General features: G+C 41.5%; 1 long non-coding RNA gene across 2 annotated transcripts in view; it reads right to left on the reverse strand.

Moving 5' to 3' along the window:
- LOC142360562 (uncharacterized) overlaps positions 1 to 10,643 on the reverse strand; it is a 30,476-nt gene extending 19,833 nt beyond the window's left edge. The window contains exons 1-3 of one of the 2 annotated variants that reach the window (XR_012763162.1): positions 10,419 to 10,643; positions 8,256 to 8,369; positions 7,518 to 7,707 (exon numbers count right to left, since the gene is read on the reverse strand). This is a non-coding gene — a long non-coding RNA (uncharacterized LOC142360562). Of the gene's footprint in view, positions 1 to 7,517; positions 7,708 to 8,255; positions 8,370 to 10,418 lie in introns of those variants that run through there. The other variant, XR_012763163.1, reaches the window with a different exon arrangement.
- Positions 10,644 to 11,689: the final 1,046 nt, after the last annotated feature.

The following is an 11,689-nucleotide window of genomic DNA, read 5'->3' on the forward strand; positions in this document are numbered from 1 at the left end:
GACCCATTGGTTATACACTGGATCATGAACTGAAATATGCGGTTCTGTTTCCACAGAGAGCTATGCCCTCTGTATTACATATTGTAAAATGTTCCCAATATGGTTATGAGGGAACACCAAAATTATTTTCCCATTATATAGTAAGAGTGCAACTTAATGGGAGGCAATCACATTACACATGCCTGGGAAAACTATAGACATAAAAACATTACTGTGTTTGGATACCTTTCATAACCAGAAACTTCTGTATGAAGCCACTTCTACAGATTATAAAGCAAAATCGTATGTTAAATCATTTTAAGCAAATATTTATGAGTAGACATACAGTAACAGGTATATCTATAATTCAGAAGTGGCTAAACTTTCCTTTACAGAGGGTCACTGAAATCAATTGATTTACTGCATGGATAAATGTAACCCAGCCCACTGCATGTTTCCATGTTATACATTTTTATATGAAAGTTCGACATCAGTATTTTCCACAAAAGCCTTTACAAGCTTCAAACAAAATATAATACAGTGCGTAAGTGAATGTGTGCATGTGGATAACCACACATCCATGCTAAATAATGTTGGGAAAATCTTATCAGTGGTTGAACTATTTTGTTAAGCATTCAGGCAGTTTTCTCTCCAAATCAGTGTCAGCTACAAATACAGAAAGACTCCAGTCTGTATGTTACTGGATTTAGGGCAGTGCCCTGGAGGGCCAGGTCATGCCCCATATTTATTCTCATCTGATGCTAGAGTGCTAAACAACTACAGGAGCTCTTCTGCTGCCTACACACTATTGCATACCCAAAACTTAATCGAGGTTAATTGTATGTATGCTGAAAGGACTCTGGTGGGAATGGCAACAGAATCTTTACTATATGAGTGGATAAGGCCAGTCCTGATCCTTCATATTAACCCCGTATCTTTCCAGAAAGTAAGTAAATGGACTGTGAGAGAGAAAAAGAAAAATATGGCAGAGAGAGAGAGAACCAGCTTGTTGAATCCATTCTATGTTTATTAAGCTTGTTGTTTTAAGCATTAACAGATCAGATTTTTCAGTGATGCCTTGTAGAATTAGGTGCCTATTTCCCTTTGAAATTTATTGCTGATTGAGAGTTTATCTTTCTTAACTTCCTCAGAAAAAGCCAACTTGCATTTTGGTCTGAAAAGGAGACTTCATAAATTACATGTTGCCAGTATGGTAAATTGCACCTTTATGAGGCAATTTCTGGCAGATTAGCTGATGTGCATCACCACAGCTTCACGTTCAAGTGATTTGGACATAGCCCATAATGAATAAGACATTCCCAGCAACAGAACACTGATTTTGCATTATTATAAAGCAGGGGTTGACAGCAGAATACCGATTTTGCATTATTATAAACTGGGGACTGAAAGTTACTGCTATCTGGCAAGTGTTCAGCAATCATTTGTTGGCAGTCTCAGCTGAAAGGCCAAGGACTGGGAGAGCAGGGAGCCTGAACATATCTTTCTGTGAGAGAGTCTCTCAGGTCAGTGCTGAGAAATACTTCAGTGGTCAGGGAAGGGGCTGAGAGTTAATCTTGCCATTGCCACTCATTCATGATGAAAGAACAAAGTCTGAACTTTCAGAGTGGACAAACCTCCCTGTTCCGCATCTCACAAAACTCAGGCTTTGGAACAATTACAGAGAAAATGGCAGGCCTGTAACACAAGCCCGAAACACTGACAGGATAAGAGAACAGTCACAAATAGGGACTGATTTTTTCACCTCTTTCCAGTTTTGCTGTAGAGCTGAAAAGGATGAAATGGCCAACAAAAATTCTCCTTCTGTAATTTTCCACTGTGTCTGCAAAATAGCTCTTTAAATGCCATTTGACCTTGAATGCAAAAATAATCTGTCCTTTATCAGTAGTGTCTTTTCACAGCCTGGCTTGCAGCATCAAATTTACATCCTGCCCGACTGTGAAGCGTCTTGTGATAATGCATTCAAGCAAGTACCTGTGCTCCAGAAATGCATTGCTCTTCACTGTATAAAAAGTGGAGTGCAGATGCCTTTTGTCTGTCACTTGCCATTTGACTCTGATGTATGGGCACTACCACCATGTGTTAGCTCTGGCTCAGATCCGGCCCCCCTCTTCCACTCAAGGCCTGTGCTAAAGCTTTTGAAAACTAAGGACCTCAAGTCATTCCTATGTAATAACAAAAACGTTTCTCCTTTGATACCCTGCACGTCTTTTTCTCCATCCCCTCTTTCTATTATTCTGTTTTACTAAACTTAGTGAGATTGTTTATGTGAAAAAAATTACCCACCTGAACCAGAGCTGGCAAAGCCAAGCATTTAAGTTACACAGCTGTGGATTCAGATTAGTCCTGGATTCAACTGAGTCCTCCTCTTCGTACTACATAGTGCCCTGTGCTAGTTCAGGTGACAGATGACAGCAGGGCTGGGATATGTGTCAGGGGTAGCCTTTTTGTGCAAGACTGCAAGGCAGGCAGGGGGTGGGATCTGGCACATAGGCACCTCCTTGACTGAGAGAAGGAAAGCTGCCCTAGCCCTTCCCACCCACTCCCACAGGAGTATGTGTTTTTTGGGGCAGAGGCAGTAACTATGTGCTTGAGAGTGGCTGGCATCTGCTGGGTCTGTTTCTGATTCTTTTGGAGCATGCCCTGACACAAACTGCAAGAGGTAAATCCAAGAAAGAGTATGGTAACATGGATAAAATGACGTCTCTTCACAGGCTAATTAAAGTACTGTTAAATTATGATGCACTCTTTTAAAAGTGCAAGTACAAGAACTTTTCTCCCCTGGCTCTTTCCATTGAATTCAACACACTCATTATACAGCCTGGAATAAAGAAGTTTGACAAAAACTAAATCAGGGATCTGCAAGGGTCTTGATAGGACCTTTCAACAAATTAGAGAAATTACGGGGCTGTGGAAAAAAACACTGCCCTTCTGCATCCCCACCAGCAGTAATTTAAATGAAAATGCCTCAGGAAGGATGTGGGCCTCTGTAATTCTTGTGCCCATTTTCCAAATACCTTCCAAGCACCATGCAGGGTGCACTGCCTCTCTCTATTGAATGCTGAGTGTACAAAACTGATGGCAGGTGACCTATGCCCTATCTGCATCATATAATCTACAAGTAACACTGCTGCACAGCAGAAGATGCTTGGCTTTTTCTATGGAAGAATTGCTATTCTAAGATTCTTTTTGTCTAGCCATGAAGGCAGGAGGAACAAATGTCCTTGGCATCTATGAGGGGCCACCTAACTGCAGACCTGAAAAAAAACTCTGATTATACGCCCTCCAGCTCATGCTGGATTAGTGTCAGCTGCAAGACCAGCAAGCTGCGCTGTGCCCAGCATGTGCAGAGTGGAGACAAATATATTGGAGAAATTGCAATTTACCGAGGGAGAAAAACTGATGAACTCCACTCTCTTATTTTGATTCTCAGTCTCAGGAGCTGGTAAAGATATCAAGACATTTGAGCCACATCCCTATTGTGCATCTGAACTGACTTCTGGAAGGAATTCTTCTGTAGTAAGGAGGCCTTCTTCAGGGTTCTCCCAACTAATATGGTCAATAACCATGTCTCTGCATACCAGCCATTGAACTGCACATCTGTTTCTATAGAGGCTTCTGGTGGAGAGAAATGGACCTCCTCAGCAGCACTGAAAGTCTCATTCTGCCTCCTCCTTGTCCCTAGTTTTGCCTCCTTTTCAAGAAGGATGTTTATTTATCCCTTACCAAAGCCAAGTTTTTAAGCAGGTATTTAGCTTCATCTACTGTGCCATGAAGTATGTCTGGGCATGTTAGAGTGGCCCAAAAAACTGGCACCCTTATGGCCAAAATAGAGCTCAAGGGAATTTCTTGTAATGCCCTCGCTGACTTGGAAGGTATCAAGTGCAGGCCATTGTAGATCAGTATTTCACTGACTCATTTCACATGTTTTGAATGAAAAAGTTCTCAGCAACACCGAGCACTTGGACACTTACAGATTAGTCTGTTTGTCTGCAAGGTCAGAACATGCCTTAAACAACACTATCAAGTAGTCAAGTGAGGAAAATAAAGCACAAGCATTTGAACAGCACACACAGTCACTGTATTAATGTTTTCGTAAATTAAAAATGAACAACTGTCTAACTCAGAAGTGTGTGGGACATTTAATTAGTTTCATCAGACAGATTAATCTTTCCCCGAAAAGTTATCCAGGATGATGCTTCTGAATCTGGATGGGCTAAACATGGGACAAAGTATCAAGAAAACCTGCTGCTCTGGTGGCTCCGTATTTGCTCCAGGAACCCCAAAAAATTCCTGCAGCTGTAGCAAGCCGCTGCTGATCTTGCCCATCAGGCCAGTTCCAGCAAAGGAGCCGAGCAGGGATGCCACAGGTACAGTGTCCTCCATAGGTGGGCCCTGGTAACCCTGCACAGAGCTGCCAAGCTTCAGAAGTCCTGGAGACCCTTCGCCTAAATGTTTGCAAGGCCTGATATGAAATATGAAAGGATTTTGGTATCATTAAAAATATTTTAGACCTTATAGCACATAGTCACTTGTGCTGGAAGTAGTAAGTAAGGGAGTTTGCAGTTACCAGCAGTACGATGTTCACAGGTTCAAAAACCTGGCAACAATCTCATCGGAGTCCTCCCCTCTCCAGTGAAGGTGCTCTTCACTGTCAAGACTACACACAGAGCACAAGATGATATTATGGACAAGCATGGGTTAACAGACCTGTAAAAGCATGATTAACCCCTGACATGCAGAGCAGCCAGTGCAACTCTAAAAAATGTACACGCCTTTGGCCTTTCTCAGATCACCCATGGGCATGTGGATAGCTGGGTGCTGCCTGGTTGTGGGCACCAGAGCTGATGATGTAACTCACAGCAGGGGAGTTGACTCAGTGTTTTCCAGGGTCCCTGGTGAACCAGTGTGGCCACAGTCCCCAAGGTGACTACAGTGCAGCCAGCTGTGTCACCTGTTTAGGAACAAAGCCTTGAAAAATCTCCACTTTTCCAAAACCACAAAGTTAGCCTTTCTTTGGTTGTTAACTTTCTCCACTGCAAAGTGCAGCTGAGAAAGCTGAGCTGTGAAACTGCAGAAACAGCAAGAACTAAGAAAAACAGCTAGGTGATAACAAGAGTTCTGGATATCCCCTACAGATTAAAAAATCTCCAGGGCTGGATCAAGAGAATAGCTTGGGAAACTGAGGGGAGAGGGAAAGGGAGAAGGAGAAGGAGAAGGAGAAAAGGGGAAGGCAAGAGGGTGTTAGTAATAAGAGTAGGACAATAACCCTATTAAACTGTAGTTTATTTGCTTTACTTGGTATATCAGTTCCCTGGATAGCAGGTTAGGAACATGAAGGTATAGCAGCTGTGGCATCATTTTCAGGACAGTTCCTGGGAAGCTGCCCAAGACACATATGGCCAAGCAATGCTAGGGAACACAAAAGCATCCTCCTACAGGCAAGGTGTAAAACATAGGGTCCTGATTGCTTGCAAGCATGAAACAGACCCCACATTTCTCAGGTAGGTTGAAGCTAATTCCAGACTCCTGGCTGAAACAATAAGAAGTCATTGCATTCTGCTTATCAGGTATTCTCTATCAAGTTCATATATGCACACTATTTCTTCCTTACTTCCCACTTTTTTTTCTGGAGATGTCTGCAGTTCAGTGATGGGAGTTTGTAAAGTTCTCTGATTCCAGCTATAGTTTTTAATCCCCAAGTTTTTCATGAATGATTAGATACAACACATCCTGTAAATATGCATACTGTAACACAGAAAAATACCCCAAAAACAGTCTCTGAATGGTATGATTCTTTGAACTTTGTATGGGTGCTTTTACTTTTCATTTCTAGTACTTGAACTCTGCGAAAGAAAGCCCATATTGACATCTTCTACAGTCTGACTTCCTTTTAACTTCTGTTTCTCTTTCCTACACCACATTTTCTACCTGGACCCCACATTTGTCTTCTCTGCTCACTCACTGAGAGAAATGTAGAGTCAGTAGCTTAAGCACAGTGCTCACACCAAGACCCAATTCCAGGTGACATACAGCTATAGGGCCAGAGACAGAAAGGCTGAGTTACATTAACAGCACTACTGGCAGCATCCCACTTCCCAAGTTAATCACCTCTAGGCTGCTGCTGGAGCTCATGCTTTTTTCTGCTTCACACAAAATGACACGTGTTATTTCAGACAGTATGAATACTGGTTCTTCAGTAGCCTCACTCCTTTTGACTGAGGCGGGTGAATTCAGCTGGTAGATCAATAGGTAGTCTCTTTTGGGAAAAGAAATGGCTGGAGGTGGAATCTTCTTGATCCAGCACAACTAGATGAGGACATGGGCCATGAAATTATCACTGATAACTTCAGTGACAAAATCCAAAATTCAAATCAGCAAAAATTTTCCCCTTTCCTGGAAACATCTACTTTATATAAGTGCTTAAACAGTAGCTAAGCACATAGATCTATGCATACTTGTAGAAATGGCTTTTTGAATGACAATATTATGAGAGATTGAAAGCAAAATCATTATAATACACATCTGTGTTTTCTATATAACTCATTCACTTCAGTTTCTATTAACATTTTACAGCATCTGACATTGAATTTTCACATTACATACATGCATACTCACACACATTTAAAGATAATTGAATGTTCTGCTTAATACAGTGGTTATTTTCTCTTTCTGAAGAAGAAAATTTTTAAACACATTTATTTGAGGACTTTTATTTTTTTTTTTACTTTTGGAAGGATTAAATTAGAAGACTATTTTTCCCTCAAATTTTCTCCAAGGTGTAACTAGCTTTTTTCCACTAGAGAGGCAGAATATTATCCCTACCCTACTGTATTTATTATTTATAAAACATTGCCGGTGCTTTTAGAAATCACAGGGATGCATTAATAACTTCTACCATGGCTAAATTTTGTCAGCAAACCATGCCACTTTGGAGAAGCAGGAAGTGGTGGGTTTAGTGTTAAAGATTCTCTGGTTTTCAAGAACAGATATTTCTCCTCAAACCCTTTAACAGATGTCATACGAAGTTATGCCTTCTCATGCAGCGACAGAATGTCCTTCCAGGCCTGCAACAGTCTCCAGGAGATTCTTCCCATAGTTAATTCACCCCTATAAATTCTGTGCTGGAAGGATCTTGCACACATCTCTCAGGTTCCTGTGCTAGCAAACGGTATCAGCTGCAGAACTAGTAGGTGCAGACAGTGTTTGTGGACATGAAGCCTAGATCCTAAGACCCGAAATCTTGCTTTTATCTGGAAGATCTAAGTTTAGAAATAACACTTACTTACAATGGAGACCCAGACGCTACATCCATAAATGAAATCTGAAATCATATCAGACTGAGAGGTGAAAGAAGTACTTTCACGACCTGCAATTTAGTCAGTACCAATTCCTACTACTGTTTCACAATTAGCCAAAAGAGGGGGCTAGTTCATTCCTTTTTTCATGTTTTTCAAAAACATGTTTCTATTTCCCGACCTTGGGTAATTGGAATACTCCTGATGGAAAACAAGGTGGAATCTTCTCCAGCGGCACATTTATTACTAGCAGATTGACTCACAGTGAGGATCTTTGCTTTCCATTTTGTTCACAACACTTCCATCTGCATGACTGTGCTTCATATTAAAAGGCCTCCACCTAGCCACAGTAGCTTGCAACTTTGTTGGACCATTCCACAGCATCAAATTACCCATGGCAAGAAAAGAAGACCTGTTGGGCAGTGCAATTTCAGTGATCAGAACATGCATTAAACTTTTCTTCACCTATAGCCCAGCAAAGAAGCAGGAAAAGTTGTTACGCAAGTTTCAGCATTAAGTATCTTTGACTTATTGCTGTGATTATACTAATTGCTCATCTTCCTAGTGGGAGGTTGCAGGAAGCTGTTTTGAAGTAATCAAGCTGAGATGCGGCCTTCTATTTATAAGAGGCCTGGAAATCTTACTCTCCCAAAAAGAGTATCTAATTGAATCTCTAAAAACAGCAGATACAATTTCTCTTTCCTCCCTCGGAATCTCACAGAAGAGTTTATGATTCAGTTCTTTCTCACTGTGAATGTCTGTGAACTTTAAGCAATGCTGCCCAAGAGTACCGCAGACAGCACTTGTGCTCCTGTTTGCCCAGGCTTTGAATGCACAGCTAAACCTCTGCAGCTCTGTATTAACTCCAAGATCATCTCATAGAACTATAAGGTACCATACAAACATACACATTACCCAACTCCTAGGCCGCTTAAATATAAAAGTAATAATGTTTCTTACCTATGCCGAGGATTTTGGTCCAAAGCAGTTCAATGTTGTGATAGATGTATACAGCACCAGTGAAAAGGAGTAAATCCTGGCTGCCTTGCAATCATAGCCCCAAGGAAACTCCACCTGATGGGGAGGGATAGTTTATGTCAAGAACACTTTGATCTACGCTTATCACAGTAAGGACCACTGAACTTTGTGTCTCCATATGAGACCCTTTAAAGTAAAAAAGGGCCCAAAAATCAATGCATTTACCTCAGACAAACGAGGGCAGAGCCCAGCACCAGCAGGATTTGAACCAGTATTTCTAACTGACCTATTGAGAACCTTTGTGTGGTACAGTTGGGGTAGCCGTTCTCAGAGCCACAAGATCATTCTGCTCAGATGAGGTTAAATTTCATCATAGATCACTGGCAGGATTTTGCTGTTGTAGATGTTGTTGTTTTGGGTTTTTTCCTAGTTTATGACTACAGCTTCTTGGTAAAACTGGGCACGTATTCTTAATAAGTTGTTCCAGGAAAGCCAGAATCACTTGGTATCAAAGGTTGTATTTTGCCCAACACTTTCAACCGAAGAAAAAGAAAATGGAAAGTCTAAATGAACTGTTCTGACAATTTTGAAGCATTCATTTACAGGCACATGCAATAAACACAAAAGGAAACACAAAGGAAATAAAGAGCTAAATCCACACTGGTACTGAAGGAAGCTGCAAAAGTGACATCTTTTTTTCACAGTAGACTTGCTACTAGGGATATTATGGAGGCTGAACAAAACTCAGGTTAAAATCCCTCCTCAGCAAAAGGGGATCTGAAGGCATGTGTTTCATCTCCCAAGGAAACATCTTACCCCCTGACTGTTCTGTAAGGTATCCCAGGGTAGAGGAGATGTAAGAAAGACAAGACTTTCCTTCAGGCTATATTTGCCTTGATTATGAATATGAATATGGATATATAAGAGTGGCTTTAAATATGAATTAAGCTGGCTTAAGTGTTTGGTCCTTAAAATTCTATCTAAGAGTTTTCTTACCTAAACATCGGTATTTCTGGACGTAGTCCCAGCTCAACAACTGTGTCCCAAAAATTGTAAAACAATGTCAACAGGACTATGAAAGAAAACACATCACATCCCAGACTAGTATGCATGTCAAGGCACTTTCCTGGCAGATGAGATACCATTTCAAATCACCTTTGGCAAAAAGATCTCAACTGAGTTCTCCTACACCGTGTGTGAATGCCCCACAGGTGAACTTTTCAGGAAGAGGGGTTGGTGGCTGTGTAGGGTCTATTATTTTTAGATAGCTTGCCTCCACAAATACCGGTTGCAGAGACACAAGAAAAGAGGGTTTTAGAGAGAAAAACTTTGCATGGGAAACTGGGAGGATTAGGGAGTACCACTTGATTGTTTTATTAGACAGACTTATAGGAGTCAGAGGCCGGGGAGAAAAGATCGCTCTTGAAATGGGATTTGAAGACAGTCAGGAGGTCACCGCAGCTAACAGCAGGGTATCTGTTACAGAAGCTGGGATTCAGGGGAGAAAGACTAGGAGAAAAAGGTCCAAAATTAAAAGTCCTCATCGCCCTCTGTACATCATCACAAATCAATGCAAACCAAGTAATTCACAGAAAGAGGCAATTTCGTGTGTTTGTTTGCAAGCCTTGATGGATCTATTGGCTGGCATGTCTATTGTTCCTATCCTTGACGTGACATACACAGCACAGGTATCATGATGTATATAAGCCATGAAAAACTCCGGTGTGTTTCATTACCATGAGAAATGCAGGGGCTTGCTGCTTTTGACAGCCAGTGATGCTATTAGCTAGCCTTTTGCGTTGGTAGCTGAAGAAAATTCAGTCAACATATTTTAACCTTCTGAGCAATCCCAGCACATTGTGATCTTACCAAAGCAGCTGATAACAACTGAAGTACAAGCTCTGCGTCAGACAAACAGCAGCTGGGGGAAGGGAGCTCTGCTCTCCTTCCTCCCCCACACCAGCCCAGCTTGTAGATCAAGCTCGTCATTCCTTTCAAGGCAAAAGACATTGACAACATCTTTCTTCCTCAAATAACAGAGAAAGAAGGGAGCTTACCACCGCACTGGAGTTTTATCGAGCAGAGAAAATACGCGAAAGCAGTTGACAGCTCTAAGACAGCACAGTGAGGACATTCCAAACCTACCTGATGCTGGGACTCCAGCATAGACTTTGCATTATAAACTGAATTAGGCTCCGGTTCAAGATAAATCGTGAACTCTGCTGGCTTAATTTCAGCTCCTCTCTTCAGCCTTTCGTTAGAAGTTGTAAAGGTTCCTTCTAAGCTTTTTCGAAGTAAGGAAACTCAAGTGGTCTCCAATTTCAGTTGTGCACTGTGATTAAAGTAGGCTGTCTGGGAGGAAAAGGAGGGTAAACTGGCCAGCCCTTTGAGTTCAGTCTGGGTCTCACATATGTAGGAGTGCAGGAATTCTTCAGCTTCACATTTGGAAATGGGCCCAGGTCAGAAAGTAAAAATAGAAAATGTGTATGCAATTCTAAGAAGCTCAGCTACAAGGAAAGGAGAAAAAAATATCCTGTAGATCTTGATTCAAGCTTTTTGGAAGTTTCAAGGACAAAAATGAAGCAGTTCCAGTGCTTCATTTCATTTTGAAAGTCGTCATTCATTATTCTGCACAGTGCAAAACTATTCCCAGCAAAATGAAAGTTTTTTTTTTTAAATTCTGTTTTATATTTTGCTTTAAGAAAACCACTTAGGCAAAATATTCATATATAGTCTCTATGGTTATTTTACAGAAGGAACACATTTTAGCCATTATTCTTTTAACACTAGAAAAGGAGAAAATACACGGTCAATGGAGAGAATTAATGGTAGACAACACTGTTCCTTTAAGCTCCAGCCTTAGTAGAGAGCAGCTGTATGATTTCCCTCAGGGAATACATTTCTGCTTTCTTGCTCAAATATCCCCAGAATGGGTGAAACAGGTTTGCATGTGCACATGTATCAAAGAGAAGTTGTCTTAAAGTGGGATGGCCAAATCATCCATACATGTAAAACTCATGCAAATTCCCTGTATAGACCAGAGCACAAGCTACATCCACACTGAGAAGGCAAGTACAAAGGAAACCAAGGACCAAGTAACATGGGATTAAAACATCCATCCCTTGATCCTGCCTGTTGGGAGATGTGTTGTGCAGGGGTCAGACAGCCATAGCTAGCTATATAGGTAGCTCTGCATGTGTGTGTGTATGCAGCTACAGCCACACACAAAGGAGGCAGCAGCAGGTGGAAACACAAAGGCCAGGGCACCACTGTCTACTTTTTTCCCACAAAAATAGTCTGGCTGCTACTGTTGCTGCTGAAGTAAGAAGTGGGGAGTGGGAGGAAGTGGTGGCATGCCCAGGATGCAGCACTGCTGCTCCTTCCCTTCCCATTTCCCCATGAAGCCTGACTCTCTG

This window comes from Opisthocomus hoazin, chromosome 2, assembly GCF_030867145.1.
Source record: "Opisthocomus hoazin isolate bOpiHoa1 chromosome 2, bOpiHoa1.hap1, whole genome shotgun sequence".
Lineage (NCBI taxonomy): Eukaryota > Metazoa > Chordata > Aves > Opisthocomiformes > Opisthocomidae > Opisthocomus > Opisthocomus hoazin.